This window comes from Argiope bruennichi, chromosome 10 (assembly GCF_947563725.1).
Source record: "Argiope bruennichi chromosome 10, qqArgBrue1.1, whole genome shotgun sequence".
Lineage (NCBI taxonomy): Eukaryota > Metazoa > Arthropoda > Arachnida > Araneae > Araneidae > Argiope > Argiope bruennichi.
Genome location: NC_079160.1, coordinates 98,657,679 through 98,681,202, shown reverse-complemented (window position 1 = coordinate 98,681,202; position 23,524 = coordinate 98,657,679). Strand labels below are relative to the sequence as shown.

Below are 23,524 nucleotides of genomic sequence, written 5' to 3'. Positions count from 1 at the left end.
AAAAATAATAATAAAATTGACATGAGAACAAAAAAGTAATCGTAATTAAGCAAAATAAAGGTCAAGATTATTTAAAAAGACACTTGTTTTAGAAAAATAATATCAAAAATTATATTTAAAAAAATAAACTTTAAAACTTATACAACATTCAAAAAGAAAAACAAAATAAATCAATCAATAAAAAAGTAAAATGAAGGCAAAAGGATGAATTTCTCTCGAGTCCACGCACATGCGCAGACTTCCAATCAGAACTCCCGTTCACTTTACATTGAAGAAATCAACATATCAGTTTACAACCACCAAATAACGAACTTTAAATTCAATATGTACAAATCAGGGGATAATGGATTTAAATACTGAGCTCCAAACACAGTGGTTATATATACTTTCTCAAAATTTTAAGGAAAAATTTAAAACCCTATTCCAGATGGCAAGCGCAGCGAGGCCCATTAGCTCAGTTGGTTAGAGCGTCGTGCTAATAACGCGAAGGTCGTGGGTGCGATCCCCCCATGGGCCAGGAGCGATTCACCTTTTATGCTATCTCACTAGTTGAAACATTTCCTAATGTAGTTTCACGTTCGGGATTATAGTATTTAGCAGAAAAACGTGCTAATTTGGCAAAGATCTTAAATTCGATTCTTCGGGATACAATGACGAAAGGAGTTTTTGCATCGCTTTACAACATTTTTAATGAAAAATTCCTAAGCCTTTCCCAGAGGGAGTACCGAGGCCCATTTGCTCAGTTGATTAGAGCGTCGTGCTAATAACGCGAAGTTCGTGGGTTCGATCCCCCCATGGGCCAGGAGCGATTCACCTTTTATGCTATCTCACTAGTTGAAACATTTCCTAATGTAGTTTCACATTCGGGTTTATAGTATTTAGCAGAAAAACGTGCTAATTTGGCAAAGATCTTAAATTCGATTCTTCGGGATACAATGACGAAAGGAGTTTTTGCATCGCTTTACAACATTTTTAATGAAAAATTCCTAAGCCTTTCCCAGAGGGAGTACCGAGGCCCATTTGCTCAGTTGATTAGAGCGTCGTGCTAATAACGCGAAGTTCGTGGGTTCGATCCCCCCATGGGCCAGGAGCGATTCACCTTTTATGCTATCTCACTAGTTGAAACATTTCCTAATGTAGTTTCACATTCGGGTTTATAGTATTTAGCAGAAAAACGTGCTAATTTGGCAAAGATCTTAAATTCGATTCTTCGGGATACAATGACGAAAGGAGTTTTTGCATCGCTTTACAACATTTTTAATGAAAAATTCCTAAGCCTTTCCCAGAGGGAGTACCGAGGCCCATTTGCTCAGTTGGTTAGAGCGTCGTGCTAATAACGCGAAGTTCGTGGGTTCGATCCCCCCATGGGCCAGGAGCGATTCACCTTTTATGCTATCTCACTAGTTGAAACATTTCCTAATGTAGTTTCACATTCGGGTTTATAGTATTTAGCAGAAAAACGTGCTAATTTGGCAAAGATCTTAAATTCGATTCTTCGGGATACAATGACGAAAGGAGTTTTTGCATCGCTTTACAACATTTTTAATGAAAAATTCCTAAGCCTTTCCCAGAGGGAGTACCGAGGCCCATTTGCTCAGTTGATTAGAGCGTCGTGCTAATAACGCGAAGTTCGTGGGTTCGATCCCCCCATGGGCCAGGAGCGATTCACCTTTTATGCTATCTCACTAGTTGAAACATTTCCTAATGTAGTTTCACATTCGGGTTTATAGTATTTAGCAGAAAAACGTGCTAATTTGGCAAAGATCTTAAATTCGATTCTTCGGGATACAATGACGAAAGGAGTTTTTGCATCGCTTTACAACATTTTTAATGAAAAATTCCTAAGCCTTTCCCAGAGGGAGTACCGAGGCCCATTAGCTCAGTTGGTTAGAGCGTCGTGCTAATAACGCGAAGGTCGTGGGTTCGATCCCCCCATGGGACAGGAGCTATTCACCTTTTATGCTATCTCACTAGTTGAAACATTTCCTAATGTAGTTTCACGTTCGGGTTTATAGTATTTAGCAGAAAAACGTGCTAATTTGGCAAAGATCTTAAATTCGATTCTTCGGGATACAATGACGAAAGGAGTTTTTGCATCGCTTTACAACATTTTTAATGAAAAATTCCTAAGCCTTTCCCAGAGGGAGTACCGAGGCCCATTTGCTCAGTTGGTTAGAGCGTCGTGCTAATAACGCTAAGTTCGTGGGTTCGATCCCCCCATGGGCCAGGAGCGATTCACCTTTTATGCTATCTCACTAGTTGAAACATTTCCTAATGTAGTTTCACGTTCGGGTTTATAGTATTTAGCAGAAAAACGTGCTAATTTGGCAAAGATCTTAAATTCGATTCTTCGGGATACAATGACGAAAGGAGTTTTTGCATCGCTTTACAACATTTTTAATGAAAAATTCCTAAGCCTTTCCCAGAGGGAGTACCGAGGCCCATTTGATCAGTTGGTTAGAGTGTCGTGCTAATAACGCGAAGTTCGTGGGTTCGATCCCCCCATGGGCCAGGAGCGATTCACCTTTTATGCTATCTCACTAGTTGAAACATTTCCTAATGTAGTTTCACATTCGGGTTTATAGTATTTAGCAGAAAAACGTGCTAATTTGGCAAAGATCTTAAATTCGATTCTTCGGGATACAATGACGAAAGGAGTTTTTGCATCGCTTTACAACATTTTTAATGAAAAATTCCTAAGCCTTTCCCAGAGGGAGTACCGAGGCCCATTTGCTCAGTTGGTTAGAGCGTCGTGCTAATAACGCGAAGGTCGTGGGTGCGATCCCCCCATGGGCCAGGAGCGATTCACCTTTTATGCTATCTCACTAGTTGAAACATTTCCTAATGTAGTTTCACGTTCGGGTTTATAGTATTTAGCAGAAAAACGTGCTAATTTGGCAAAGATCTTAAATTCGATTCTTCGGGATACAATGACGAAAGGAGTTTTTGCATCGCTTTACAACATTTTTAATGAAAAATTCCTAAGCCTTTCCCAGAGGGAGTACCGAGGCCCATTTGCTCAGTTGATTAGAGCGTCGTGCTAATAACGCGAAGTTCGTGGGTTCGATCCCCCCATGGGCCAGGAGCGATTCACCTTTTATGCTATCTCACTAGTTGAAACATTTCCTAATGTAGTTTCACATTCGGGTTTATAGTATTTAGCAGAAAAACGTGCTAATTTGGCAAAGATCTTAAATTCGATTCTTCGGGATACAATGACGAAAGGAGTTTTTGCATCGCTTTACAACATTTTTAATGAAAAATTCCTAAGCCTTTCCCAGAGGGAGTACCGAGGCCCATTTGCTCAGTTGGTTAGAGCGTCGTGCTAATAACGCGAAGTTCGTGGGTTCGATCCCCCCATGGGCCAGGAGCGATTCACCTTTTATGCTATCTCACTAGTTGAAACATTTCCTAATGTAGTTTCACATTCGGGTTTATAGTATTTAGCAGAAAAACGTGCTAATTTGGCAAAGATCTTAAATTCGATTCTTCGGGATACAATGACGAAAGGAGTTTTTGCATCGCTTTACAACATTTTTAATGAAAAATTCCTAAGCCTTTCCCAGAGGGAGTACCGAGGCCCATTTGCTCAGTTGATTAGAGCGTCGTGCTAATAACGCGAAGTTCGTGGGTTCGATCCCCCCATGGGCCAGGAGCGATTCACCTTTTATGCTATCTCACTAGTTGAAACATTTCCTAATGTAGTTTCACATTCGGGTTTATAGTATTTAGCAGAAAAACGTGCTAATTTGGCAAAGATCTTAAATTCGATTCTTCGGGATACAATGACGAAAGGAGTTTTTGCATCGCTTTACAACATTTTTAATGAAAAATTCCTAAGCCTTTCCCAGAGGGAGTACCGAGGCCCATTAGCTCAGTTGGTTAGAGCGTCGTGCTAATAACGCGAAGGTCGTGGGTTCGATCCCCCCATGGGACAGGAGCTATTCACCTTTTATGCTATCTCACTAGTTGAAACATTTCCTAATGTAGTTTCACGTTCGGGTTTATAGTATTTAGCAGAAAAACGTGCTAATTTGGCAAAGATCTTAAATTCGATTCTTCGGGATACAATGACGAAAGGAGTTTTTGCATCGCTTTACAACATTTTTAATGAAAAATTCCTAAGCCTTTCCCAGAGGGAGTACCGAGGCCCATTTGCTCAGTTGGTTAGAGCGTCGTGCTAATAACGCTAAGTTCGTGGGTTCGATCCCCCCATGGGCCAGGAGCGATTCACCTTTTATGCTATCTCACTAGTTGAAACATTTCCTAATGTAGTTTCACGTTCGGGTTTATAGTATTTAGCAGAAAAACGTGCTAATTTGGCAAAGATCTTAAATTCGATTCTTCGGGATACAATGACGAAAGGAGTTTTTGCATCGCTTTACAACATTTTTAATGAAAAATTCCTAAGCCTTTCCCAGAGGGAGTACCGAGGCCCATTTGATCAGTTGGTTAGAGTGTCGTGCTAATAACGCGAAGTTCGTGGGTTCGATCCCCCCATGGGCCAGGAGCGATTCACCTTTTATGCTATCTCACTAGTTGAAACATTTCCTAATGTAGTTTCACATTCGGGTTTATAGTATTTAGCAGAAAAACGTGCTAATTTGGCAAAGATCTTAAATTCGATTCTTCGGGATACAATGACGAAAGGAGTTTTTGCATCGCTTTACAACATTTTTAATGAAAAATTCCTAAGCCTTTCCCAGAGGGAGTACCGAGGCCCATTTGCTCAGTTGATTAGAGCGTCGTGCTAATAACGCGAAGTTCGTGGGTTCGATCCCCCCATGGGCCAGGAGCGATTCACCTTTTATGCTATCTCACTAGTTGAAACATTTCCTAATGTAGTTTCACATTCGGGTTTATAGTATTTAGCAGAAAAACGTGCTAATTTGGCAAAGATCTTAAATTCGATTCTTCGGGATACAATGACGAAAGGAGTTTTTGCATCGCTTTACAACATTTTTAATGAAAAATTCCTAAGCCTTTCCCAGAGGGAGTACCGAGGCCCATTTGCTCAGTTGGTTAGAGCGTCGTGCTAATAACGCGAAGTTCGTGGGTTCGATCCCCCCATGGGCCAGGAGCGATTCACCTTTTATGCTATCTCACTAGTTGAAACATTTCCTAATGTAGTTTCACATTCGGGTTTATAGTATTTAGCAGAAAAACGTGCTAATTTGGCAAAGATCTTAAATTCGATTCTTCGGGATACAATGACGAAAGGAGTTTTTGCATCGCTTTACAACATTTTTAATGAAAAATTCCTAAGCCTTTCCCAGAGGGAGTACCGAGGCCCATTTGCTCAGTTGATTAGAGCGTCGTGCTAATAACGCGAAGTTCGTGGGTTCGATCCCCCCATGGGCCAGGAGCGATTCACCTTTTATGCTATCTCACTAGTTGAAACATTTCCTAATGTAGTTTCACATTCGGGTTTATAGTATTTAGCAGAAAAACGTGCTAATTTGGCAAAGATCTTAAATTCGATTCTTCGGGATACAATGACGAAAGGAGTTTTTGCATCGCTTTACAACATTTTTAATGAAAAATTCCTAAGCCTTTCCCAGAGGGAGTACCGAGGCCCATTAGCTCAGTTGGTTAGAGCGTCGTGCTAATAACGCGAAGGTCGTGGGTTCGATCCCCCCATGGGACAGGAGCTATTCACCTTTTATGCTATCTCACTAGTTGAAACATTTCCTAATGTAGTTTCACGTTCGGGTTTATAGTATTTAGCAGAAAAACGTGCTAATTTGGCAAAGATCTTAAATTCAATTCTTCGGGATACAATGACGAAAGGAGTTTTTGCATCGCTTTACAACATTTTTAATGAAAAATTCCTAAGCCTTTCCCAGAGGGAGTACCGAGGCCCATTTGCTCAGTTGGTTAGAGCGTCGTGCTAATAACGCGAAGTTCGTGGGTTCGATCCCCCCATGGGCCAGGAGCGATTCACCTTTTATGCTATCTCACTAGTTGAAACATTTCCTAATGTAGTTTCACGTTCGGGTTTATAGTATTTAGCAGAAAAACGTGCTAATTTGGCAAAGATCTTAAATTCGATTCTTCGGGATACAATGACGAAAGGAGTTTTTGCATCGCTTTAAAACATTTTTAATGAAAAATTCCTAAGCCTTTCCCAGAGGGAGTACCGAGGCCCATTTGCTCAGTTGGTTAGAGCGTCGTGCTAATAACGCGAAGTTCGTGGGTTCGATCCCCCCATGGGCCAGGAGCGATTCACCTTTTATGCTATCTCACTAGTTGAAACATTTCCTAATGTAGTTTCACATTCGGGTTTATAGTATTTAGCAGAAAAACGTGCTAATTTGGCAAAGATCTTAAATTCGATTCTTCGGGATACAATGACGAAAGGAGTTTTTGCATCGCTTTACAACATTTTTAATGAAAAATTCCTAAGCCTTTCCCAGAGGGAGTACCGAGGCCCATTTGCTCAGTTGATTAGAGCGTCGTGCTAATAACGCGAAGTTCGTGGGTTCGATCCCCCCATGGGCCAGGAGCGATTCACCTTTTATGCTATCTCAATAGTTGAAACATTTCCTAATGTAGTTTCACATTCGGGTTTATAGTATTTAGCAGAAAAACGTGCTAATTTGGCAAAGATCTTAAATTCGATTCTTCGGGATACAATAACGAAAGGAGTTTTTGCATCGCTTTACAACATTTTTAATGAAAAATTCCTAAGCCTTTCCCAGAGGGAGTACCGAGGCCCATTTGCTCAGTTGATTAGAGCGTCGTGCTAATAACGCGAAGTTCGTGGGTTCGATCCCCCCATGGGCCAGGAGCGATTCACCTTTTATGCTATCTCACTAGTTGAAACATTTCCTAATGTAGTTTCACATTCGGGTTTATAGTATTTAGCAGAAAAACGTGCTAATTTGGCAAAGATATTAAATTCGATTCTTCGGGATACAATGACGAAAGGAGTTTTTGCATCGCTTTACAACATTTTTAATGAAATATTCCTAAGCCTTTCCCAGAGGGAGTACCGAGGCCCATTTGCTCAGTTCTTTAGAGCGTCGTGCTAATAACGCGAAGTTCGTGGGTTCGATCCCACCATGGGCCAGGAGCGATTCACCTTTTATGCTATCTCACTAGTTGAAACATTTCCTAATGTAGTTTCACATTCGGGTTTATAGTATTTAGCAGAAAAACGTGCTAATTTGGCAAAGATCTTAAATTCGATTCTTCGGGATACAATGACGAAAGGAGTTTTTGCATCGCTTTACAACATTTTTAATGAAAAATTCCTAAGCCTTTCCCAGAGGGAGAACCGAGGCCCATTTGCTCAGTTGATTAGAGCGTCGTGCTAATAACGCGAAGTTCGTTGGTTCGATCCCCCCATAGGCCAGGAGCGATTCACCTTTTATGCTATCTCACTAGTTGAAACATTTCCTAATGTAGTTTCACATTCGGGTTTATAGTATTTAGCAGAAAAACGTGCTAATTTGGCAAAGATCTTAAATTCGATTCTTCGGGATACAATGACGAAAGGAGTTTTTGCATCGCTTTACAACATTTTTAATGAAAAATTCCTAAGCCATTCCCAGAGGGAGTACCGAGGCCCATTAGCTCAGTTGGTTAGAGCGTCGTGCTAATAACGCGAAGGTCGTGGGTTCGATCCCCCCATGGGCCAGGAGCGATTCACCTTTTATGCTATCTCACTAGTTGAAACATTTCCTAATGTAGTTTCACGTTCGGGTTTATAGTATTTAGCAGAAAAACGTGCTAATTTGGCAAAGATCTTAAATTCGATTCTTCGGGATACAATGACGAAAGGAGTTTTTGCATCGCTTTACAACATTTTTAATGAAAAATTCCTAAGCCTTTCCCAGAGGGAGTACCGAGGCCCATTTGCTCAGTTGGTTAGAGCGTCGTGCTAATAACGCGAAGTTCGTGGGTTCGATCCCCCCATGGGCCAGGAGCGATTCACCTTTTATGCTATCTCACTAGTTGAAACATTTCCTAATGTAGTTTCACGTTCGGGTTTATAGTATTTAGCAGAAAAACGTGCTAATTTGGCAAAGATCTTAAATTCGATTCTTCGGGATACAATGACGAAAGGAGTTTTTGCATCGCTTTACAACATTTTTAATGAAAAATTCCTAAGCCTTTCCCAGAGGGAGTACCGAGGCCCATTTGCTCAGTTGGTTAGAGCGTCGTGCTAATAACGCGAAGTTCGTGGGTTCGATCCCCCCATGGGCCAGGAGCGATTCACCTTTTATGCTATCTCACTAGTTGAAACATTTCCTAATGTAGTTTCACATTCGGGTTTATAGTATTTAGCAGAAAAACGTGCTAATTTGGCAAAGATCTTAAATTCGATTCTTCGGGATACAATGACGAAAGGAGTTTTTGCATCGCTTTACAACATTTTTAATGAAAAATTCCTAAGCCTTTCCCAGAGGGAGTACCGAGGCCCATTTGCTCAGTTGATTAGAGCGTCGTGCTAATAACGCGAAGTTCGTGGGTTCGATCCCCCCATGGGCCAGGAGCGATTCACCTTTTATGCTATCTCACTAGTTGAAACATTTCCTAATGTAGTTTCACATTCGGGTTTATAGTATTTAGCAGAAAAACTTGCTAATTTGGCAAAGATCTTAAATTCGATTCTTCGGGATACAATGACGAAAGGAGTTTTTGCATCGCTTTACAACATTTTTAATGAAAAATTCCTAAGCCTTTCCCAGAGGGAGTACCGAGGCCCATTTGCTCAGTTGATTAGAGCGTCGTGCTAATAACGCGAAGTTCGTGGGTTCGATCCCCCCATGGGCCAGGAGCGATTCACCTTTTATGCTATCTCACTAGTTGAAACATTTCCTAATGTAGTTTCACATTCGGGTTTATAGTATTTAGCAGAAAAACGTGCTAATTTGGCAAAGATCTTAAATTCGATTCTTCGGGATGCAATGACGAAAGGAGTTTTTGCATCGCTTTACAACATTTTTAATGAAAAATTCCTAAGCCTTTCCCAGAGGGAGTACCGAGGCCCATTTGCTCAGTTGGTTAGAGCGTCGTGCTAATAACGCGAAGTTCGTGGGTTCGATCCCCCCATGGGCCAGGAGCGATTCACCTTTTATGCTATCTCACTAGTTGAAACATTTCCTAATGTAGTTTCACATTCGGGTTTATAGTATTTAGCAGAAAAACTTGCTAATTTGGCAAAGATCTTAAATTCGATTCTTCGGGATACAATGACGAAAGGAGTTTTTGCATCGCTTTACAACATTTTTAATGAAAAATTCCTAAGCCTTTCCCAGAGGGAGTACCGAGGCCCATTTGCTCAGTTGATTAGAGCGTCGTGCTAATAACGCGAAGTTCGTGGGTTCGATCCCCCCATGGGCCAGGAGCGATTCACCTTTTATGCTATCTCACTAGTTGAAACATTTCCTAATGTAGTTTCACATTCGGGTTTATAGTATTTAGCAGAAAAACGTGCTAATTTGGCAAAGATCTTAAATTCGATTCTTCGGGATGCAATGACGAAAGGAGTTTTTGCATCGCTTTACAACATTTTTAATGAAAAATTCCTAAGCCTTTCCCAGAGGGAGTACCGAGGCCCATTTGCTCAGTTGGTTAGAGCGTCGTGCTAATAACGCGAAGTTCGTGGGTTCGATCCCCCCATGGGCCAGGAGCGATTCACCTTTTTGGCTATCTCACTAGTTGAAACATTTCCTAATGTAGTTTCACATTCGGGTTTATAGTATTTAGCAGAAAAACGTGCTAATTTGGCAAAGATCTTAAATTCGATTCTTCGGGATACAATGACGAAAGGAGTTTTTGCATCGCTTTACAACATTTTTAATGAAAAATTCCTAAGCCTTTCCCAGAGGGAGTACCGAGGCCCAGTTGCTCAGTTGGTTAGAGCGTCGTGCTAATAACGCGAAGTTCGTGGGTTCGATCCCCCCATGGGCCAGGAGCGATTCACCTTTTATGCTATCTCACTAGTTGAAACATTTCCTAATGTAGTTTCACGTTCGGGTTTATAGTATTTAGCAGAAAAACGTGCTAATTTGGCAAAGATCTTAAATTCGATTCTTCGGGATACAATGACGAAAGGAGTTTTTGCATCGCTTTACAACATTTTTAATGAAAAATTCCTAAGCCTTTCCCAGAGGGAGTACCGAGGCCCATTTGCTCAGTTGGTTAGAGCGTCGTGCTAATAACGCGAAGTTCGTGGGTTCGATCCCCCCATGGGCCAGGAGCGATTCACCTTTTATGCTATCTCACTAGTTGAAACATTTCCTAATGTAGTTTCACATTCGGGTTTATAGTATTTAGCAGAAAAACGTGCTAATTTGGCAAAGATCTTAAATTCGATTCTTCGGGATACAATGACGAAAGGAGTTTTTGCATCGCTTTACAACATTTTTAATGAAAAATTCCTAAGCCTTTCCCAGAGAGATTACCGAGGCCCATTTGCTCAGTTGATTAGAGCGTCGTGCTAATAACGCGAAGTTCGTGGGTTCGATCCCCCCATGGGCCAGGAGCGATTCACCTTTTATGCTATCTCACTAGTTGAAACATTTCCTAATGTAGTTTCACATTCGGGTTTATAGTATTTAGCAGAAAAACGTGCTAATTTGGCAAAGATCTTAAATTCGATTCTTCGGGATACAATGACGAAAGGAGTTTTTGCATCGCTTTACAACATTTTTAATGAAAAATTCCTAAGCCTTTCCCAGAGGGAGTACCGAGGCCCATTTGCTCAGTTGGTTAGAGCGTCGTGCTAATAACGCGAAGTTCGTGGGTTCGATCCCCCCATGGGCCAGGAGCGATTCACCTTTTATGCTATCTCACTAGTTGAAACATTTCCTAATGTAGTTTCACGTTCGGGTTTATAGTATTTAGCAGAAAAACGTGCTAATTTGGCAAAGATCTTAAATTCGATTCTTCGGGATACAATGACGAAAGGAGTTTTTGCATCGCTTTACAACATTTTTAATGAAAAATTCCTAAGCCTTTCCCAGAGGGAGTACCGAGGCCCATTTGCTCAGTTGATTAGAGCGTCGTGCTAATAACGCGAAGTTCGTGGGTTCGATCCCCCCATGGGCCAGGAGCGATTCACCTTTTATGCTATCTCACTAGTTGAAACATTTCCTAATGTAGTTTCACATTCAGGATTATAGTATTTAGCAGAAAAACGTGCTAATTTGGCAAAGATCTTAAATTCGATTCTTCGGGATACAATGACGAAAGGAGTTTTTGCATCGCTTTACAACATTTTTAATGAAAAATTCCTAAGCCTTTCCCAGAGGGAGTACCGAGGCCCATTAGCTCAGTTGGTTAGAGCGTCGTGCTAATAACGCGAAGGTCGTGGGTTCGATCCCCCCATGGGCCAGGAGCGATTCACCTTTTATGCTATCTCACTAGTTGAAACATTTCCTAATGTAGTTTCACGTTCGGGTTTATAGTATTTAGCAGAAAAACGTGCTAATTTGGCAAAGATCTTAAATTCGATTCTTCGGGATACAATGACGAAAGGAGTTTTTGCATCGCTTTACAACATTTTTAATGAAAAATTCCTAAGCCTTTCCCAGAGGGAGTACCGAGGCACATTTGCTCAGTTGGTTAGAGCGTCGTGCTAATAACGCGAAGTTCGTGGGTTCGATCCCCCCATGGGCCAGGAGCGATTCACCTTTTATGCTATCTCACTAGTTGAAACATTTCCTAATGTAGTTTCACGTTCGGGTTTATAGTATTTAGCAGAAAAACGTGCTAATTTGGCAAAGATCTTAAATTCGATTCTTCTTGATACAATGACGAAAGGAGTTTTTGCATCGCTTTACAACATTTTTAATGAAAAATTCCTAAGCCTTTCCCAGAGGGAGTACCGAGGCCCATTTGCTCAGTTGGTTAGAGCGTCGTGCTAATAACGCGAAGTTCGTGGGTTCGATCCCTCCATGGGCCAGGAGCGATTCACCTTTTATGCTATCTCACTAGTTGAAACATTTCCTAATGTAGTTTCACATTCGGGTTTATAGTATTTAGCAGAAAAACGTGCTAATTTGGCAAAGATCTTAAATTCGATTCTTCGGGATACAATGACGAAAGGAGTTTTTGCATCGCTTTACAACATTTTTAATGAAAAATTCCTAAGCCTTTCCCAGAGGGAGTACCGAGGCCCAGTTGCTCAGTTGGTTAGAGCGTCGTGCTAATAACGCGAAGTTCGTGGGTTCGATCCCCCCATGGGCCAGGAGCGATTCACCTTTTATGCTATCTCACTAGTTGAAACATTTCCTAATGTAGTTTCACGTTCGGGTTTATAGTATTTAGCAGAAAAACGTGCTAATTTGGCAAAGATCTTAAATTCGATTCTTCGGGATACAATGACGAAAGGAGTTTTTGCATCGCTTTACAACATTTTTAATGAAAAATTCCTAAGCCTTTCCCAGAGGGAGTACCGAGGCCCATTTGCTCAGTTGGTTAGAGCGTCGTGCTAATAACGCGAAGTTCGTGGGTTCGATCCCCCCATGGGCCAGGAGCGATTCACCTTTTATGCTATCTCACTAGTTGAAACATTTCCTAATGTAGTTTCACATTCGGGTTTATAGTATTTAGCAGAAAAACGTGCTAATTTGGCAAAGATCTTAAATTCGATTCTTCGGGATACAATGACGAAAGGAGTTTTTGCATCGCTTTACAACATTTTTAATGAAAAATTCCTAAGCCTTTCCCAGAGAGATTACCGAGGCCCATTTGCTCAGTTGATTAGAGCGTCGTGCTAATAACGCGAAGTTCGTGGGTTCGATCCCCCCATGGGCCAGGAGCGATTCACCTTTTATGCTATCTCACTAGTTGAAACATTTCCTAATGTAGTTTCACATTCGGGTTTATAGTATTTAGCAGAAAAACGTGCTAATTTGGCAAAGATCTTAAATTCGATTCTTCGGGATACAATGACGAAAGGAGTTTTTGCATCGCTTTACAACATTTTTAATGAAAAATTCCTAAGCCTTTCCCAGAGGGAGTACCGAGGCCCATTTGCTCAGTTGGTTAGAGCGTCGTGCTAATAACGCGAAGTTCGTGGGTTCGATCCCCCCATGGGCCAGGAGCGATTCACCTTTTATGCTATCTCACTAGTTGAAACATTTCCTAATGTAGTTTCACGTTCGGGTTTATAGTATTTAGCAGAAAAACGTGCTAATTTGGCAAAGATCTTAAATTCGATTCTTCGGGATACAATGACGAAAGGAGTTTTTGCATCGCTTTACAACATTTTTAATGAAAAAATTCCTAAGCCTTTCCCAGAGGGAGTACCGAGGCCCATTTGCTCAGTTGATTAGAGCGTCGTGCTAATAACGCGAAGTTCGTGGGTTCGATCCCCCCATGGGCCAGGAGCGATTCACCTTTTATGCTATCTCACTAGTTGAAACATTTCCTAATGTAGTTTCACATTCGGGTTTATAGTATTTAGCAGAAAAACGTGCTAATTTGGCAAAGATCTTAAATTCGATTCTTCGGGATACAATGACGAAAGGAGTTTTTGCATCGCTTTACAACATTTTTAATGAAAAATTCCTAAGCCTTTCCCAGAGGGAGTACCGAGGCCCATTAGCTCAGTTGGTTAGAGCGTCGTGCTAATAACGCGAAGGTCGTGGGTTCGATCCCCCCATGGGCCAGGAGCGATTCACCTTTTATGCTATCTCACTAGTTGAAACATTTCCTAATGTAGTTTCACGTTCGGGTTTATAGTATTTAGCAGAAAAACGTGCTAATTTGGCAAAGATCTTAAATTCGATTCTTCGGGATACAATGACGAAAGGAGTTTTTGCATCGCTTTACAACATTTTTAATGAAAAATTCCTAAGCCTTTCCCAGAGGGAGTACCGAGGCCCATTTGCTCAGTTGGTTAGAGCGTCGTGCTAATAACGCGAAGTTCGTGGGTTCGATCCCCCCATGGGCCAGGAGCGATTCACCTTTTATGCTATCTCACTAGTTGAAACATTTCCTAATGTAGTTTCACGTTCGGGTTTATAGTATTTAGCAGAAAAACGTGCTAATTAGGCAAAGATCTTAAATTCGATTCTTCTTGATACAATGACGAAAGGAGTATTTGCATCGCTTTACAACATTTTTAATGAAAAATTCCTAAGCCTTTCCCAGAGGGAGTACCGAGGCCCATTTGCTCAGTTGGTTAGAGCGTCGTGCTAATAACGCGAAGTTCGTGGGTTCGATCCCCCCATGGGCCAGGAGCGATTCACCTTTTATGCTATCTCACTAGTTGAAACATTTCCTAATGTAGTTTCACATTCGGGTTTATAGTATTTAGCAGAAAAACGTGCTAATTTGGCAAAGATCTTAAATTCGATTCTTCGGGATACAATGACGAAAGGAGTTTTTGCATCGCTTTACAACATTTTTAATGAAAAATTCCTAAGCCTTTCCCAGAGGGAGTACCGAGGCCCATTTGCTCAGTTGGTTAGAGCGTCGTGCTAATAACGCGAAGTTCGTGGGTTCGATCCCCCCATGGGCCAGGAGCGATTCACCTTTTATGCTATCTCACTAGTTGAAACATTTCCTAATGTAGTTTCACATTCGGGTTTATAGTATTTAGCAGAAAAACGTGCTAATTTGGCAAAGATCTTAAATTCGATTCTTCGGGATACAATGACGAAAGGAGTTTTTGCATCGCTTTACAACATTTTTAATGAAAAATTCCTAAGCCTTTCCCAGAGGGAGTACCGAGGCCCATTTGCTCAGTTGATTATAGCGTCGTGCTAATAACGCGAAGTTCGTGGGTTCGATCCCCCCATGGGCCAGGAGCGATTCACCTTTTATGCTATCTCACTAGTTGAAACATTTCCTAATGTAGTTTCACGTTCGGGTTTATAGTATTTAGCAGAAAAACGTGCTAATTTGGCAAAGATCTTAAATTCGATTCTTCGGGATACAATGACGAAAGGAGTTTTTGCATCGCTTTACAACATTTTTAATGAAAAATTCCTAAGCGTTTCCCAGAGGGAGTACCGAGGCTCATTAGCTCAGTTGGTTAGAGCGTCGTGCTAATAACGCGAAGGTCGTGGGTTCGATCCCCCCATGGGCCAGGAGCGATTCACCTTTTATGCTATCTCACTAGTTGAAACATTTCCTAATGTAGTTTCACGTTCGGGTTTATAGTATTTAGCAGAAAAACGTGCTAATTTGGCAAAGATCTTAAATTCGATTCTTCGGGATACAATGACGAAAGGAGTTTTTGCATCGCTTTACAACATTTTTAATGAAAAATTCCTAAGCCTTTCCCAGAGGGAGTACCGAGGCCCATTTGCTCAGTTGGTTAGAGCGTCGTGCTAATAACGCGAAGTTCGTGGGTTCGATCCCCCCATGGGCCAGGAGCGATTCACCTTTTATGCTATCTCACTAGTTGAAACATTTCCTAATGTAGTTTCACGTTCGGGTTTATAGTATTTAGCAGAAAAACGTGCTAATTAGGCAAAGATCTTAAATTCGATTCTTCTTGATACAATGACGAAAGGAGTATTTGCATCGCTTTACAACATTTTTAATGAAAAATTCCTAAGCCTTTCCCAGAGGGAGTACCGAGGCCCATTTGCTCAGTTGGTTAGAGCGTCGTGCTAATAACGCGAAGTTCGTGGGTTCGATCCCCCCATGGGCCAGGAGCGATTCACCTTTTATGCTATCTCACTAGTTGAAACATTTCCTAATGTAGTTTCACATTCGGGTTTATAGTATTTAGCAGAAAAACGTGCTAATTTGGCAAAGATCTTAAATTCGATTCTTCGGGATACAATGACGAAAGGAGTTTTTGCATCGCTTTACAACATTTTTAATGAAAAATTCCTAAGCCTTTCCCAGAGGGAGTACCGAGGCCCATTTGCTCAGTTGATTATAGCGTCGTGCTAATAACGCGAAGTTCGTGGGTTCGATCCCCCCATGGGCCAGGAGCGATTCACCTTTTATGCTATCTCACTAGTTGAAACATTTCCTAATGTAGTTTCACGTTCGGGTTTATAGTATTTAGCAGAAAAACGTGCTAATTTGGCAAAGATCTTAAATTCGATTCTTCGGGATACAATGACGAAAGGAGTTTTTGCATCGCTTTACAACATTTTTAATGAAAAATTCCTAAGCGTTTCCCAGAGGGAGTACCGAGGCTCATTAGCTCAGTTGGTTAGAGCGTCGTGCTAATAACGCGAAGGTCGTGGGTTCGATCCCCCCATGGGCCAGGAGCGATTCACCTTTTATGCTATCTCACTAGTTGAAACATTTCCTAATGTAGTTTCACGTTCGGGTTTATAGTATTTAGCAGAAAAACGTGCTAATTTGGCAAAGATCTTAAATTCGATTCTTCGGGATACAATGACGAAAGGAGTTTTTGCATCGCTTTAAAACATTTTTAATGAAAAATTCCTAAGCCTTTCCCAGAGGGAGTACCGAGGCCCATTTGCTCAGTTGGTTAGAGCGTCGTGCTAATAACGCGAAGTTCGTGGGTTCGATCCCCCAATGGGCCAGGAGCGATTCTCCTATTATGCTATCTCACTAGTTGAAACATTTCCTAATGTAGTTTCACGTTCGGGTTTATAGTATTTAGCAGAAAAACGTGCTAATTTGGCAAAGATCTTAAATTCGATTCTTCGGGATACAATGACGAAAGGAGTTTTTGCATCGTTTTACAACATTTTTAATGAAAAATTCCTAAGCCTTTCCCAGAGGGAGTACCGAGGCCCATTAGCTCAGTTGGTTAGAGCGTCGTGCTAATAACGCGAAGGTCGTGGGTTCGATCCCCCCATGGGCCAGGAGCGATTCACCTTTTATGCTATCTCACTAGTTGAAACATTTCCTAATGTAGTTTCACGTTCGGGTTTATAGTATTTAGCAGAAAAACGTGCTAATTTGGCAAAGATCTTAAATTCGATTCTTCGGGATACAATGACGAAAGGAGTTTTTGCATCGCTTTACAACATTTTTAATGAAAAATTCCTAAGCCTTTCCCAGAGGGAGTACCGAGGCCCATTTGCTCAGTTGGTTAGAGCGTCGTGCTAATAACGCGAAGTTCGTGGGTTCGATCCCCCCATGGGCCAGGAGCGATTCACCTTTTATGCTATCTCACTAGTTGAAACATTTCCTAATGTAGTTTCACGTTCGGGTTTATAGTATTTAGCAGAAAAACGTGCTAATTTGGCAAAGATCTTAAATTCGATTCTTCGGGATACAATGACGAAAGGAGTTTTTGCATCGCTTTACAACATTTTTAATGAAAAATTCCTAAGCCTTTCCCAGAGGGAGTACCGAGGCCCATTTGCTCAGTTGATTAGAGCGTCGTGCTAATAACGCGAAGTTCGTGGGTTCGATCCCCCCATGGGCCAGGAGCGATTCACCTTTTATGCTATCTCACTAGTTGAAACATTTCCTAATGTAGTTTCACATTCGGGTTTATAGTATTTAGCAGAAAAACGTGCTAATTTGGCAAAGATCTTAAATTCTATTCTTCGGGATACAATGACGAAAGGAGTTTTTGCATCGCTTTATAACATTTTTAATGAAAAATTCCTAAGCCTTTCCCAGAGGGAGTACCGAGGCCCATTAGCTCAGTTGGTTAGAGCGTCGTGCTAATAACGCGAAGGTCGTGGGTTCGATCCCCCCATGGGCCAGGAGCGATTCACCTTTTATGCTATCTCACTAGTTGAAACATTTCCTAATGTAGTTTCACGTTCGGGTTTATAGTATTTAGCAGAAAAACGTGCTAATTTGGCAAAGATCTTAAATTCGATTCTTCGGGATACAATGACGAAAGGAGTTTTTGCATCGCTTTACAACATTTTTAATGAAAAATTCCTAAGCCTTTCCCAGAGGGAGTACCGAGGCCCATTTGCTCAGTTGGTTAGAGCGTCGTGCTAATAACGCGAAGTTCGTGGGTTCCATCCCCCCATGGGCCAGGAGCGATTCACCTTTTATGCTATCTCACTAGTTGAAACATTTCCTAATGTAGTTTCACGTTCGGGTTTATAGTATTTAGCAGAAAAACGTGCTAATTTGGCAAAGATCTTAAATTCGATTCTTTGGGATACAATGACGAAAGGAGTTTTTGCATCGCTTTACAACATTTTTAATGAAAAATTCCTAAGCCTTTCCCAGAGGGAGTACCGAAGCCCATTTGCTCAGTTGGTTAGAGCGTCGTGCTAATAACGCGAAGTTCGTGGGTTCGATCCCCCCATGGGCCAGGAGCGATTCACCTTTTATGCTATCTCACTAGTTGAAACATTTCCTAATGTAGTTTCACATTCGGGTTTATAGTATTTAGCAGAAAAACGTGCTAATTTGGCAAAGATCTTAAATTCGATTCTTCGGGATACAATGACGAAATGAGTTTTTGCATCGCTTTACAACATTTTTAATGAAAAATTCCTAAGCCTTTCCCAGAGGGAGTACCGAGGCCCATTTGCTCAGTTGATTAGAGCGTCGTGCTAATAACGCGAAGTTCGTGGGTTCGATCCCCCCATGGGCCAGGAGCGATTCACCTTTTATGCTATCTCACTAGTTGAAACATTTCCTAATGTAGTTTCACATTCGGGTTTATAGTATTTAGCAGAAAAACGTGCTAATTTGGCAAAGATCTTAAATTCGATTCTTCGGGATACAATGACGAAAGGAGTTTTTGCATCGCTTTACAACATTTTTAATGAAAAATTCCTAAGCCTTTCCCAGAGGGAGTACCGAGGCCCATTTGCTCAGTTGGTTAGAGCGTCGTGCTAATAACGCGAAGTTCGTGGGTTCGATCCCCCCATGGGCCAGGAGCGATTCACCTTTTATGCTATCTCACTAGTTGAAACATTTCCTAATGTAGTTTCACGTTCGGGTTTATAGTATTTAGCAGAAAAACGTGCTAATTTGGCAAAGATCTTAAATTCGATTCTTCTTGATACAATGACGAAAGGAGTTTTTGCATCGCTTTACAACATTTTTAATGAAAAATTCCTAAGCCTTTCCCAGAGGGAGTACCGAGGCCCATTTGCTCAGTTGGTTAGAGCGTCGTGCTAATAACGCGAAGTTCGTGGGTTCGATCCCCCCATGGGCCAGGAGCGATTCACCTTTTATGCTATCTCACTAGTTGAAACATTTCCTAATGTAGTTTCACATTCGGGTTTATAGTATTTAGCAGAAAAACGTGCTAATTTGGCAAAGATCTTAAATTCGATTCTTCGGGATACAATGACGAAAGGAGTTTTTGCATCGCTTTACAACATTTTTAATGAAAAATTCCTAAGCCTTTCCCAGAGGGAGTACCGAGGCCCATTTGCTCAGTTGGTTAGAGCGTCGTGCTAATAACGCGAAGTTCGTGGGTTCGATCCCCCCATGGGCCAGGAGCGATTCACCTTTTATGCTATCTCACTAGTTGAAACATTTCCTAATGTAGTTTCACATTCGGGTTTATAGTATTTAGCAGAAAAACGTGCTAATTTGGCAAAGATCTTAAATTCGATTCTTCGGGATACAATGACGAAAGGAGTTTTTGCATCGCTTTACAACATTTTTAATGAAAAATTCCTAAGCCTTTCCCAGAGGGAGTACCGAGGCCCATTTGCTCAGTTGATTAGAGCGTCGTGCTAATAACGCGAAGTTCGTGGGTTCGATCCCCCCATGGGCCAGGAGCGATTCACCTTTTATGCTATCTCACTAGTTGAAACATTTCCTAATGTAGTTTCACGTTCGGGTTTATAGTATTTAGCAGAAAAACGTGCTAATTTGGCAAAGATCTTAAATTCGATTCTTCGGGATACAATGACGAAAGGAGTTTTTGCATCGCTTTACAACATTTTTAATGAAAAATTCCTAAGCGTTTCCCAGAGGGAGTACCGAGGCTCATTAGCTCAGTTGGTTAGAGCGTCGTGCTAATAACGCGAAGGTCGTGGGTTCGATCCCCCCATGGGCCAGGAGCGATTCACCTTTTATGCTATCTCACTAGTTGAAACATTTCCTAATGTAGTTTCACGTTCGGGTTTATAGTATTTAGCAGAAAAACGTGCTAATTTGGCAAAGATCTTAAATTCGATTCTTCGGGATACAATGACGAAAGGAGTTTTTGCATCGTTTTACAACATTTTTAATGAAAAATTCCTAAGCCTTTCCCAGAGGGAGTACCGAGGCCCATTAGCTCAGTTGGTTAGAGCGTCGTGCTAATAACGCGAAGGTCGTGGGTTCGATCCCCCCATGGGCCAGGAGCGATTCACCTTTTATGCTATCTCACTAGTTGAAACATTTCCTAATGTAGTTTCACGTTCGGGTTTATAGTATTTAGCAGAAAAACGTGCTAATTTGGCAAAGATCTTAAATTCGATTCTTCGGGATACAATGACGAAAGGAGTTTTTGCATCGCTTTACAACATTTTTAATGAAAAATTCCTAAGCCTTTCCCAGAGGGAGTACCGAGGCCCATTTGCTCAGTTGGTTAGAGCGTCGTGATAATAACGCGAAGTTCGTGGGTTCGATCCCCCCATGGGCCAGGAGCGATTCACCTTTTATGCTATCTCACTAGTTGAAACATTTCCTAATGTAGTTTCACGTTCGGGTTTATAGTATTTAGCAGAAAAACGTGCTAATTTGGCAAAGATCTTAAATTCGATTCTTCGGGATACAATGACGAAAGGAGTTTTTGCATCGTTTTACAACATTTTTAATGAAAAATTCCTAAGCCTTTCCCAGAGGGAGTACCGAGGCCCATTAGCTCAGTTGGTTAGAGCGTCGTGCTAATAACGCGAAGGTCGTGGGTTCGATCCCCCCATGGGCCAGGAGCGATTCACCTTTTATGCTATCTCACTAGTTGAAACATTTCCTAATGTAGTTTCACGTTCGGGTTTATAGTATTTAGCAGAAAAACGTGCTAATTTGGCAAAGATCTTAAATTCGATTCTTCGGGATACAATGACGAAAGGAGTTTTTGCATCGCTTTACAACATTTTTAATGAAAAATTCCTAAGCCTTTCCCAGAGGGAGTACCGAGGCCCATTTGCTCAGTTGGTTAGAGCGTCGTGATAATAACGCGAAGTTCGTGGGTTCGATCCCCCCATGGGCCAGGAGCGATTCACCTTTTATGCTATCTCACTAGTTGAAACATTTCCTAATGTAGTTTCACGTTCGGGTTTATAGTATTTAGCAGAAAAACGTGCTAATTTGGCAAAGATCTTAAATTCGATTCTTCGGGATACAATGACGAAAGGAGTTTTTGCATCGCTTTACAACATTTTTAATGAAAAATTCCTAAGCCTTTCCCAGAGAAAGTACCGAGGCCCATTTGCTCAGTTGATTAGAGCGTCGTGCTAATAACGCGAAGTTCGTGGGTTCGATCCCCCCATGGGCCAGGAGCGATTCACCTTTTATGCTATCTCACTAGTTGAAACATTTCCTAATGTAGTTTCACATTCGGGTTTATAGTAGTTAGCAGAAAAACGTGCTAATTTGGCAAAGATCTTAAATTCTATTCTTCGGGATACAATGACGAAAGGAGTTTTTGCATCGCTTTACAACATTTTTAATGAAAAATTCCTAAGCCTTTCCCAGAGGGAGTACCGAGGCCCATTAGCTCAGTTGGTTAGAGCGTCGTGCTAATAACGCGAAGGTCGTGGGTTCGATCCCCCCATGGGCCAGGAGCGATTCACCTTTTATGCTATCTCACTAGTTGAAACATTTCCTAATGTAGTTTCACGTTCGGGTTTATAGTATTTAGCAGAAAAACGTGCTAATTTGGCAAAGATCTTAAATTTGATTCTTCGGGATACAATGACGAAAGGAGTTTTTGCATCGCTTTACAACATTTTTAATGAAAAATTCCTAAGCCTTTCCCAGAGGGAGTACCGAGGCCCATTTGCTCAGTTGGTTAGAGCGTCGTGCTAATAACGCGAAGTTCGTGGGTTCGATCCCCCCATGGGCCAGGAGCGATTCACCTTTTATGCTATCTCACTAGTTGAAACATTTCCTAATGTAGTTTCACGTTCGGGTTTATAGTATTTAGCAGAAAAACGTGCTAATTTGGCAAAGATCTTAAATTCGATTCTTCGGGATACAATGACGAAAGGAGTTTTTGCATCGCTTTACAACATTTTTAATGAAAAATTCCTAAGCCTTTCCCAGAGGGAGTACCGAAGCCCATTTGCTCAGTTGGTTAGAGCGTCGTGCTAATAACGCGAAGTTCGTGGGTTCGATCCCCCCATGGGCCAGGAGCGATTCACCTTTTATGCTATCTCACTAGTTGAAACATTTCCTAATGTAGTTTCACATTCGGGTTTATAGTATTTAGCAGAAAAACGTGCTAATTTGGCAAAGATCTTAAATTCGATTCTTCGGGATACAATGACGAAAGGAGTTTTTGCATCGCTTTACAACATTTTTAATGAAAAATTCCTAAGCCTTTCCCAGAGGGAGTACCGAGGCCCATTTGCTCAGTTGATTAGAGCGTCGTGCTAATAACGCGAAGTTCGTGGGTTCGATCCCCCCATGGGCCAGGAGCGATTCACCTTTTATGCTATCTCACTAGTTGAAACATTTCCTAATGTAGTTTCACATTCGGGTTTATAGTATTTAGCAGAAAAACGTGCTAATTTGGCAAAGATCTTAAATTCGATTCTTCGGGATACAATGACGAAAGGAGTTTTTGCATCGCTTTACAACATTTTTAATGAAAAATTCCTAAGCCTTTCCCAGAGGGAGTACCGAGGCCCATTTGCTCAGTTGGTTAGAGCGTCGTGCTAAGAACGCGAAGTTCGTGGGTTCGATCCCCCCATGGGCCAGGAGCGATTCACCTTTTATGCTATCTCACTAGTTGAAACATTTCCTAATGTAGTTTCACATTCGGGTTTATAGTATTTAGCAGAAAAACGTGCTAATTTGGCAAAGATCTTAAATTCGATTCTTCGGGATACAATGACGAAAGGAGTTTTTGCATCGCTTTACAACATTTTTAATGAAAAATTCCTAAGCCTTTCCCAGAGGGAGTACCGAGGCCCATTTGCTCAGTTGATTAGAGCGTCGTGCTAATAACGCGAAGTTCGTGGGTTCGATCCCTCCATGGGCCAGGAGCGATTCACCTTTTATGCTATCTCACTAGTTGAAACATTTCCTAATGTAGTTTCACATTCGGGTTTATAGTATTTAGCAGAAAAACGTGCTAATTTGGCAAAGATCTTAAATTCGATTCTTCGGGATACAATGACGAAAGGAGTTTTTGCATCGCTTTACAACATTTTTAATGAAAAATTCCTAAGCCTTTCCCAGAGGGAGTTGAGGCTCATTTGCTCAGTTGGTTAGAGCGTCGTGCTAATAACGCGAAGTTCGTGGGTTCGATCCCCCCATGGGCCAGGAGCGATTCACCTTTTATGCTATCTCACTAGTTGAAACATTTCCTAATGTAGTTTCACATTCGGGTTTATAGTATTTAGCAGAAAAACGTGCTAATTTGGCAAAGATCTTAAATTCGATTCTTCGGGATACAATGATGAAAGGAGTTTTTGCATCGCTTTACAACATTTTTAATGAAAAATTCCTAAGCCTTTCCCAGAGGGAGTAC

At 41.4% G+C, this 23,524-nt stretch overlaps 79 non-coding genes across 79 annotated transcripts; all 79 read left to right on the top strand.

The window, feature by feature from the left end:
- Nucleotides 1-443: 443 nt before the first annotated feature.
- Trnai-aau (transfer RNA isoleucine (anticodon AAU)) lies at nt 444-517 on the top strand. The gene has a single exon. It is a non-coding gene; the product is annotated as a tRNA-Ile (tRNA).
- Nucleotides 518-728: 211 nt separating this feature from the next.
- Nucleotides 729-802, top strand: Trnai-aau (transfer RNA isoleucine (anticodon AAU)). Its single transcript has one exon. It is a non-coding gene; the product is annotated as a tRNA-Ile (tRNA).
- Nucleotides 803-1,013: 211 nt separating this feature from the next.
- On the top strand, nt 1,014-1,087 carry Trnai-aau (transfer RNA isoleucine (anticodon AAU)). Its single transcript has one exon. It is a non-coding gene; the product is annotated as a tRNA-Ile (tRNA).
- Nucleotides 1,088-1,298: 211 nt separating this feature from the next.
- On the top strand, nt 1,299-1,372 carry Trnai-aau (transfer RNA isoleucine (anticodon AAU)). The gene has a single exon. It is a non-coding gene; the product is annotated as a tRNA-Ile (tRNA).
- Nucleotides 1,373-1,583: 211 nt separating this feature from the next.
- On the top strand, nt 1,584-1,657 carry Trnai-aau (transfer RNA isoleucine (anticodon AAU)). Its single transcript has one exon. It is a non-coding gene; the product is annotated as a tRNA-Ile (tRNA).
- A 211-nt stretch (nt 1,658-1,868) lies between these two features.
- On the top strand, nt 1,869-1,942 carry Trnai-aau (transfer RNA isoleucine (anticodon AAU)). Its single transcript has one exon. It is a non-coding gene; the product is annotated as a tRNA-Ile (tRNA).
- Nucleotides 1,943-2,153: 211 nt separating this feature from the next.
- On the top strand, nt 2,154-2,227 carry Trnai-aau (transfer RNA isoleucine (anticodon AAU)). The gene has a single exon. It is a non-coding gene; the product is annotated as a tRNA-Ile (tRNA).
- A 211-nt stretch (nt 2,228-2,438) lies between these two features.
- Nucleotides 2,439-2,512, top strand: Trnai-aau (transfer RNA isoleucine (anticodon AAU)). The gene has a single exon. It is a non-coding gene; the product is annotated as a tRNA-Ile (tRNA).
- Nucleotides 2,513-2,723: 211 nt separating this feature from the next.
- Nucleotides 2,724-2,797, top strand: Trnai-aau (transfer RNA isoleucine (anticodon AAU)). Its single transcript has one exon. It is a non-coding gene; the product is annotated as a tRNA-Ile (tRNA).
- Nucleotides 2,798-3,008: 211 nt separating this feature from the next.
- Nucleotides 3,009-3,082, top strand: Trnai-aau (transfer RNA isoleucine (anticodon AAU)). Its single transcript has one exon. It is a non-coding gene; the product is annotated as a tRNA-Ile (tRNA).
- A 211-nt stretch (nt 3,083-3,293) lies between these two features.
- On the top strand, nt 3,294-3,367 carry Trnai-aau (transfer RNA isoleucine (anticodon AAU)). Its single transcript has one exon. It is a non-coding gene; the product is annotated as a tRNA-Ile (tRNA).
- A 211-nt stretch (nt 3,368-3,578) lies between these two features.
- Nucleotides 3,579-3,652, top strand: Trnai-aau (transfer RNA isoleucine (anticodon AAU)). Its single transcript has one exon. It is a non-coding gene; the product is annotated as a tRNA-Ile (tRNA).
- Nucleotides 3,653-3,863: 211 nt separating this feature from the next.
- On the top strand, nt 3,864-3,937 carry Trnai-aau (transfer RNA isoleucine (anticodon AAU)). The gene has a single exon. It is a non-coding gene; the product is annotated as a tRNA-Ile (tRNA).
- A 211-nt stretch (nt 3,938-4,148) lies between these two features.
- Trnai-aau (transfer RNA isoleucine (anticodon AAU)) lies at nt 4,149-4,222 on the top strand. The gene has a single exon. It is a non-coding gene; the product is annotated as a tRNA-Ile (tRNA).
- Nucleotides 4,223-4,433: 211 nt separating this feature from the next.
- Nucleotides 4,434-4,507, top strand: Trnai-aau (transfer RNA isoleucine (anticodon AAU)). Its single transcript has one exon. It is a non-coding gene; the product is annotated as a tRNA-Ile (tRNA).
- Nucleotides 4,508-4,718: 211 nt separating this feature from the next.
- Trnai-aau (transfer RNA isoleucine (anticodon AAU)) lies at nt 4,719-4,792 on the top strand. The gene has a single exon. It is a non-coding gene; the product is annotated as a tRNA-Ile (tRNA).
- A 211-nt stretch (nt 4,793-5,003) lies between these two features.
- On the top strand, nt 5,004-5,077 carry Trnai-aau (transfer RNA isoleucine (anticodon AAU)). The gene has a single exon. It is a non-coding gene; the product is annotated as a tRNA-Ile (tRNA).
- Nucleotides 5,078-5,288: 211 nt separating this feature from the next.
- On the top strand, nt 5,289-5,362 carry Trnai-aau (transfer RNA isoleucine (anticodon AAU)). The gene has a single exon. It is a non-coding gene; the product is annotated as a tRNA-Ile (tRNA).
- A 211-nt stretch (nt 5,363-5,573) lies between these two features.
- Nucleotides 5,574-5,647, top strand: Trnai-aau (transfer RNA isoleucine (anticodon AAU)). Its single transcript has one exon. It is a non-coding gene; the product is annotated as a tRNA-Ile (tRNA).
- Nucleotides 5,648-5,858: 211 nt separating this feature from the next.
- Nucleotides 5,859-5,932, top strand: Trnai-aau (transfer RNA isoleucine (anticodon AAU)). Its single transcript has one exon. It is a non-coding gene; the product is annotated as a tRNA-Ile (tRNA).
- Nucleotides 5,933-6,143: 211 nt separating this feature from the next.
- On the top strand, nt 6,144-6,217 carry Trnai-aau (transfer RNA isoleucine (anticodon AAU)). The gene has a single exon. It is a non-coding gene; the product is annotated as a tRNA-Ile (tRNA).
- Nucleotides 6,218-6,428: 211 nt separating this feature from the next.
- Nucleotides 6,429-6,502, top strand: Trnai-aau (transfer RNA isoleucine (anticodon AAU)). Its single transcript has one exon. It is a non-coding gene; the product is annotated as a tRNA-Ile (tRNA).
- Nucleotides 6,503-6,713: 211 nt separating this feature from the next.
- Trnai-aau (transfer RNA isoleucine (anticodon AAU)) lies at nt 6,714-6,787 on the top strand. The gene has a single exon. It is a non-coding gene; the product is annotated as a tRNA-Ile (tRNA).
- A 781-nt stretch (nt 6,788-7,568) lies between these two features.
- On the top strand, nt 7,569-7,642 carry Trnai-aau (transfer RNA isoleucine (anticodon AAU)). The gene has a single exon. It is a non-coding gene; the product is annotated as a tRNA-Ile (tRNA).
- Nucleotides 7,643-7,853: 211 nt separating this feature from the next.
- Trnai-aau (transfer RNA isoleucine (anticodon AAU)) lies at nt 7,854-7,927 on the top strand. The gene has a single exon. It is a non-coding gene; the product is annotated as a tRNA-Ile (tRNA).
- Nucleotides 7,928-8,138: 211 nt separating this feature from the next.
- Nucleotides 8,139-8,212, top strand: Trnai-aau (transfer RNA isoleucine (anticodon AAU)). The gene has a single exon. It is a non-coding gene; the product is annotated as a tRNA-Ile (tRNA).
- A 211-nt stretch (nt 8,213-8,423) lies between these two features.
- Nucleotides 8,424-8,497, top strand: Trnai-aau (transfer RNA isoleucine (anticodon AAU)). The gene has a single exon. It is a non-coding gene; the product is annotated as a tRNA-Ile (tRNA).
- Nucleotides 8,498-8,708: 211 nt separating this feature from the next.
- On the top strand, nt 8,709-8,782 carry Trnai-aau (transfer RNA isoleucine (anticodon AAU)). The gene has a single exon. It is a non-coding gene; the product is annotated as a tRNA-Ile (tRNA).
- Nucleotides 8,783-8,993: 211 nt separating this feature from the next.
- On the top strand, nt 8,994-9,067 carry Trnai-aau (transfer RNA isoleucine (anticodon AAU)). Its single transcript has one exon. It is a non-coding gene; the product is annotated as a tRNA-Ile (tRNA).
- Nucleotides 9,068-9,278: 211 nt separating this feature from the next.
- Trnai-aau (transfer RNA isoleucine (anticodon AAU)) lies at nt 9,279-9,352 on the top strand. The gene has a single exon. It is a non-coding gene; the product is annotated as a tRNA-Ile (tRNA).
- Nucleotides 9,353-9,563: 211 nt separating this feature from the next.
- Nucleotides 9,564-9,637, top strand: Trnai-aau (transfer RNA isoleucine (anticodon AAU)). Its single transcript has one exon. It is a non-coding gene; the product is annotated as a tRNA-Ile (tRNA).
- Nucleotides 9,638-9,848: 211 nt separating this feature from the next.
- Trnai-aau (transfer RNA isoleucine (anticodon AAU)) lies at nt 9,849-9,922 on the top strand. The gene has a single exon. It is a non-coding gene; the product is annotated as a tRNA-Ile (tRNA).
- Nucleotides 9,923-10,133: 211 nt separating this feature from the next.
- Trnai-aau (transfer RNA isoleucine (anticodon AAU)) lies at nt 10,134-10,207 on the top strand. Its single transcript has one exon. It is a non-coding gene; the product is annotated as a tRNA-Ile (tRNA).
- A 211-nt stretch (nt 10,208-10,418) lies between these two features.
- Nucleotides 10,419-10,492, top strand: Trnai-aau (transfer RNA isoleucine (anticodon AAU)). Its single transcript has one exon. It is a non-coding gene; the product is annotated as a tRNA-Ile (tRNA).
- Nucleotides 10,493-10,703: 211 nt separating this feature from the next.
- On the top strand, nt 10,704-10,777 carry Trnai-aau (transfer RNA isoleucine (anticodon AAU)). Its single transcript has one exon. It is a non-coding gene; the product is annotated as a tRNA-Ile (tRNA).
- A 211-nt stretch (nt 10,778-10,988) lies between these two features.
- On the top strand, nt 10,989-11,062 carry Trnai-aau (transfer RNA isoleucine (anticodon AAU)). The gene has a single exon. It is a non-coding gene; the product is annotated as a tRNA-Ile (tRNA).
- Nucleotides 11,063-11,273: 211 nt separating this feature from the next.
- On the top strand, nt 11,274-11,347 carry Trnai-aau (transfer RNA isoleucine (anticodon AAU)). Its single transcript has one exon. It is a non-coding gene; the product is annotated as a tRNA-Ile (tRNA).
- Nucleotides 11,348-11,558: 211 nt separating this feature from the next.
- Nucleotides 11,559-11,632, top strand: Trnai-aau (transfer RNA isoleucine (anticodon AAU)). The gene has a single exon. It is a non-coding gene; the product is annotated as a tRNA-Ile (tRNA).
- Nucleotides 11,633-11,843: 211 nt separating this feature from the next.
- Trnai-aau (transfer RNA isoleucine (anticodon AAU)) lies at nt 11,844-11,917 on the top strand. The gene has a single exon. It is a non-coding gene; the product is annotated as a tRNA-Ile (tRNA).
- Nucleotides 11,918-12,128: 211 nt separating this feature from the next.
- On the top strand, nt 12,129-12,202 carry Trnai-aau (transfer RNA isoleucine (anticodon AAU)). Its single transcript has one exon. It is a non-coding gene; the product is annotated as a tRNA-Ile (tRNA).
- Nucleotides 12,203-12,413: 211 nt separating this feature from the next.
- Trnai-aau (transfer RNA isoleucine (anticodon AAU)) lies at nt 12,414-12,487 on the top strand. Its single transcript has one exon. It is a non-coding gene; the product is annotated as a tRNA-Ile (tRNA).
- A 211-nt stretch (nt 12,488-12,698) lies between these two features.
- Nucleotides 12,699-12,772, top strand: Trnai-aau (transfer RNA isoleucine (anticodon AAU)). Its single transcript has one exon. It is a non-coding gene; the product is annotated as a tRNA-Ile (tRNA).
- Nucleotides 12,773-12,983: 211 nt separating this feature from the next.
- Trnai-aau (transfer RNA isoleucine (anticodon AAU)) lies at nt 12,984-13,057 on the top strand. Its single transcript has one exon. It is a non-coding gene; the product is annotated as a tRNA-Ile (tRNA).
- A 212-nt stretch (nt 13,058-13,269) lies between these two features.
- Nucleotides 13,270-13,343, top strand: Trnai-aau (transfer RNA isoleucine (anticodon AAU)). Its single transcript has one exon. It is a non-coding gene; the product is annotated as a tRNA-Ile (tRNA).
- A 211-nt stretch (nt 13,344-13,554) lies between these two features.
- Nucleotides 13,555-13,628, top strand: Trnai-aau (transfer RNA isoleucine (anticodon AAU)). Its single transcript has one exon. It is a non-coding gene; the product is annotated as a tRNA-Ile (tRNA).
- Nucleotides 13,629-13,839: 211 nt separating this feature from the next.
- On the top strand, nt 13,840-13,913 carry Trnai-aau (transfer RNA isoleucine (anticodon AAU)). Its single transcript has one exon. It is a non-coding gene; the product is annotated as a tRNA-Ile (tRNA).
- A 211-nt stretch (nt 13,914-14,124) lies between these two features.
- Trnai-aau (transfer RNA isoleucine (anticodon AAU)) lies at nt 14,125-14,198 on the top strand. The gene has a single exon. It is a non-coding gene; the product is annotated as a tRNA-Ile (tRNA).
- A 211-nt stretch (nt 14,199-14,409) lies between these two features.
- Nucleotides 14,410-14,483, top strand: Trnai-aau (transfer RNA isoleucine (anticodon AAU)). Its single transcript has one exon. It is a non-coding gene; the product is annotated as a tRNA-Ile (tRNA).
- A 211-nt stretch (nt 14,484-14,694) lies between these two features.
- Nucleotides 14,695-14,768, top strand: Trnai-aau (transfer RNA isoleucine (anticodon AAU)). The gene has a single exon. It is a non-coding gene; the product is annotated as a tRNA-Ile (tRNA).
- A 211-nt stretch (nt 14,769-14,979) lies between these two features.
- Trnai-aau (transfer RNA isoleucine (anticodon AAU)) lies at nt 14,980-15,053 on the top strand. The gene has a single exon. It is a non-coding gene; the product is annotated as a tRNA-Ile (tRNA).
- A 211-nt stretch (nt 15,054-15,264) lies between these two features.
- On the top strand, nt 15,265-15,338 carry Trnai-aau (transfer RNA isoleucine (anticodon AAU)). The gene has a single exon. It is a non-coding gene; the product is annotated as a tRNA-Ile (tRNA).
- Nucleotides 15,339-15,549: 211 nt separating this feature from the next.
- Nucleotides 15,550-15,623, top strand: Trnai-aau (transfer RNA isoleucine (anticodon AAU)). The gene has a single exon. It is a non-coding gene; the product is annotated as a tRNA-Ile (tRNA).
- Nucleotides 15,624-15,834: 211 nt separating this feature from the next.
- On the top strand, nt 15,835-15,908 carry Trnai-aau (transfer RNA isoleucine (anticodon AAU)). Its single transcript has one exon. It is a non-coding gene; the product is annotated as a tRNA-Ile (tRNA).
- A 211-nt stretch (nt 15,909-16,119) lies between these two features.
- Trnai-aau (transfer RNA isoleucine (anticodon AAU)) lies at nt 16,120-16,193 on the top strand. Its single transcript has one exon. It is a non-coding gene; the product is annotated as a tRNA-Ile (tRNA).
- A 211-nt stretch (nt 16,194-16,404) lies between these two features.
- Trnai-aau (transfer RNA isoleucine (anticodon AAU)) lies at nt 16,405-16,478 on the top strand. Its single transcript has one exon. It is a non-coding gene; the product is annotated as a tRNA-Ile (tRNA).
- Nucleotides 16,479-16,689: 211 nt separating this feature from the next.
- On the top strand, nt 16,690-16,763 carry Trnai-aau (transfer RNA isoleucine (anticodon AAU)). The gene has a single exon. It is a non-coding gene; the product is annotated as a tRNA-Ile (tRNA).
- A 211-nt stretch (nt 16,764-16,974) lies between these two features.
- On the top strand, nt 16,975-17,048 carry Trnai-aau (transfer RNA isoleucine (anticodon AAU)). Its single transcript has one exon. It is a non-coding gene; the product is annotated as a tRNA-Ile (tRNA).
- A 211-nt stretch (nt 17,049-17,259) lies between these two features.
- Trnai-aau (transfer RNA isoleucine (anticodon AAU)) lies at nt 17,260-17,333 on the top strand. Its single transcript has one exon. It is a non-coding gene; the product is annotated as a tRNA-Ile (tRNA).
- Nucleotides 17,334-17,544: 211 nt separating this feature from the next.
- Nucleotides 17,545-17,618, top strand: Trnai-aau (transfer RNA isoleucine (anticodon AAU)). Its single transcript has one exon. It is a non-coding gene; the product is annotated as a tRNA-Ile (tRNA).
- A 211-nt stretch (nt 17,619-17,829) lies between these two features.
- On the top strand, nt 17,830-17,903 carry Trnai-aau (transfer RNA isoleucine (anticodon AAU)). Its single transcript has one exon. It is a non-coding gene; the product is annotated as a tRNA-Ile (tRNA).
- Nucleotides 17,904-18,114: 211 nt separating this feature from the next.
- On the top strand, nt 18,115-18,188 carry Trnai-aau (transfer RNA isoleucine (anticodon AAU)). The gene has a single exon. It is a non-coding gene; the product is annotated as a tRNA-Ile (tRNA).
- Nucleotides 18,189-18,399: 211 nt separating this feature from the next.
- On the top strand, nt 18,400-18,473 carry Trnai-aau (transfer RNA isoleucine (anticodon AAU)). Its single transcript has one exon. It is a non-coding gene; the product is annotated as a tRNA-Ile (tRNA).
- Nucleotides 18,474-18,684: 211 nt separating this feature from the next.
- Nucleotides 18,685-18,758, top strand: Trnai-aau (transfer RNA isoleucine (anticodon AAU)). Its single transcript has one exon. It is a non-coding gene; the product is annotated as a tRNA-Ile (tRNA).
- A 211-nt stretch (nt 18,759-18,969) lies between these two features.
- On the top strand, nt 18,970-19,043 carry Trnai-aau (transfer RNA isoleucine (anticodon AAU)). Its single transcript has one exon. It is a non-coding gene; the product is annotated as a tRNA-Ile (tRNA).
- Nucleotides 19,044-19,254: 211 nt separating this feature from the next.
- Trnai-aau (transfer RNA isoleucine (anticodon AAU)) lies at nt 19,255-19,328 on the top strand. The gene has a single exon. It is a non-coding gene; the product is annotated as a tRNA-Ile (tRNA).
- A 211-nt stretch (nt 19,329-19,539) lies between these two features.
- On the top strand, nt 19,540-19,613 carry Trnai-aau (transfer RNA isoleucine (anticodon AAU)). Its single transcript has one exon. It is a non-coding gene; the product is annotated as a tRNA-Ile (tRNA).
- Nucleotides 19,614-19,824: 211 nt separating this feature from the next.
- Nucleotides 19,825-19,898, top strand: Trnai-aau (transfer RNA isoleucine (anticodon AAU)). Its single transcript has one exon. It is a non-coding gene; the product is annotated as a tRNA-Ile (tRNA).
- Nucleotides 19,899-20,109: 211 nt separating this feature from the next.
- On the top strand, nt 20,110-20,183 carry Trnai-aau (transfer RNA isoleucine (anticodon AAU)). The gene has a single exon. It is a non-coding gene; the product is annotated as a tRNA-Ile (tRNA).
- Nucleotides 20,184-20,394: 211 nt separating this feature from the next.
- On the top strand, nt 20,395-20,468 carry Trnai-aau (transfer RNA isoleucine (anticodon AAU)). The gene has a single exon. It is a non-coding gene; the product is annotated as a tRNA-Ile (tRNA).
- Nucleotides 20,469-20,679: 211 nt separating this feature from the next.
- Trnai-aau (transfer RNA isoleucine (anticodon AAU)) lies at nt 20,680-20,753 on the top strand. The gene has a single exon. It is a non-coding gene; the product is annotated as a tRNA-Ile (tRNA).
- Nucleotides 20,754-20,964: 211 nt separating this feature from the next.
- Nucleotides 20,965-21,038, top strand: Trnai-aau (transfer RNA isoleucine (anticodon AAU)). Its single transcript has one exon. It is a non-coding gene; the product is annotated as a tRNA-Ile (tRNA).
- Nucleotides 21,039-21,249: 211 nt separating this feature from the next.
- Trnai-aau (transfer RNA isoleucine (anticodon AAU)) lies at nt 21,250-21,323 on the top strand. Its single transcript has one exon. It is a non-coding gene; the product is annotated as a tRNA-Ile (tRNA).
- Nucleotides 21,324-21,534: 211 nt separating this feature from the next.
- Nucleotides 21,535-21,608, top strand: Trnai-aau (transfer RNA isoleucine (anticodon AAU)). The gene has a single exon. It is a non-coding gene; the product is annotated as a tRNA-Ile (tRNA).
- A 211-nt stretch (nt 21,609-21,819) lies between these two features.
- Trnai-aau (transfer RNA isoleucine (anticodon AAU)) lies at nt 21,820-21,893 on the top strand. The gene has a single exon. It is a non-coding gene; the product is annotated as a tRNA-Ile (tRNA).
- Nucleotides 21,894-22,104: 211 nt separating this feature from the next.
- Nucleotides 22,105-22,178, top strand: Trnai-aau (transfer RNA isoleucine (anticodon AAU)). Its single transcript has one exon. It is a non-coding gene; the product is annotated as a tRNA-Ile (tRNA).
- Nucleotides 22,179-22,389: 211 nt separating this feature from the next.
- On the top strand, nt 22,390-22,463 carry Trnai-aau (transfer RNA isoleucine (anticodon AAU)). Its single transcript has one exon. It is a non-coding gene; the product is annotated as a tRNA-Ile (tRNA).
- A 211-nt stretch (nt 22,464-22,674) lies between these two features.
- Nucleotides 22,675-22,748, top strand: Trnal-aag (transfer RNA leucine (anticodon AAG)). The gene has a single exon. It is a non-coding gene; the product is annotated as a tRNA-Leu (tRNA).
- A 211-nt stretch (nt 22,749-22,959) lies between these two features.
- Trnai-aau (transfer RNA isoleucine (anticodon AAU)) lies at nt 22,960-23,033 on the top strand. Its single transcript has one exon. It is a non-coding gene; the product is annotated as a tRNA-Ile (tRNA).
- A 209-nt stretch (nt 23,034-23,242) lies between these two features.
- Trnai-aau (transfer RNA isoleucine (anticodon AAU)) lies at nt 23,243-23,316 on the top strand. Its single transcript has one exon. It is a non-coding gene; the product is annotated as a tRNA-Ile (tRNA).
- The last annotated feature ends 208 nt before the right edge of the window (nt 23,317-23,524 follow it).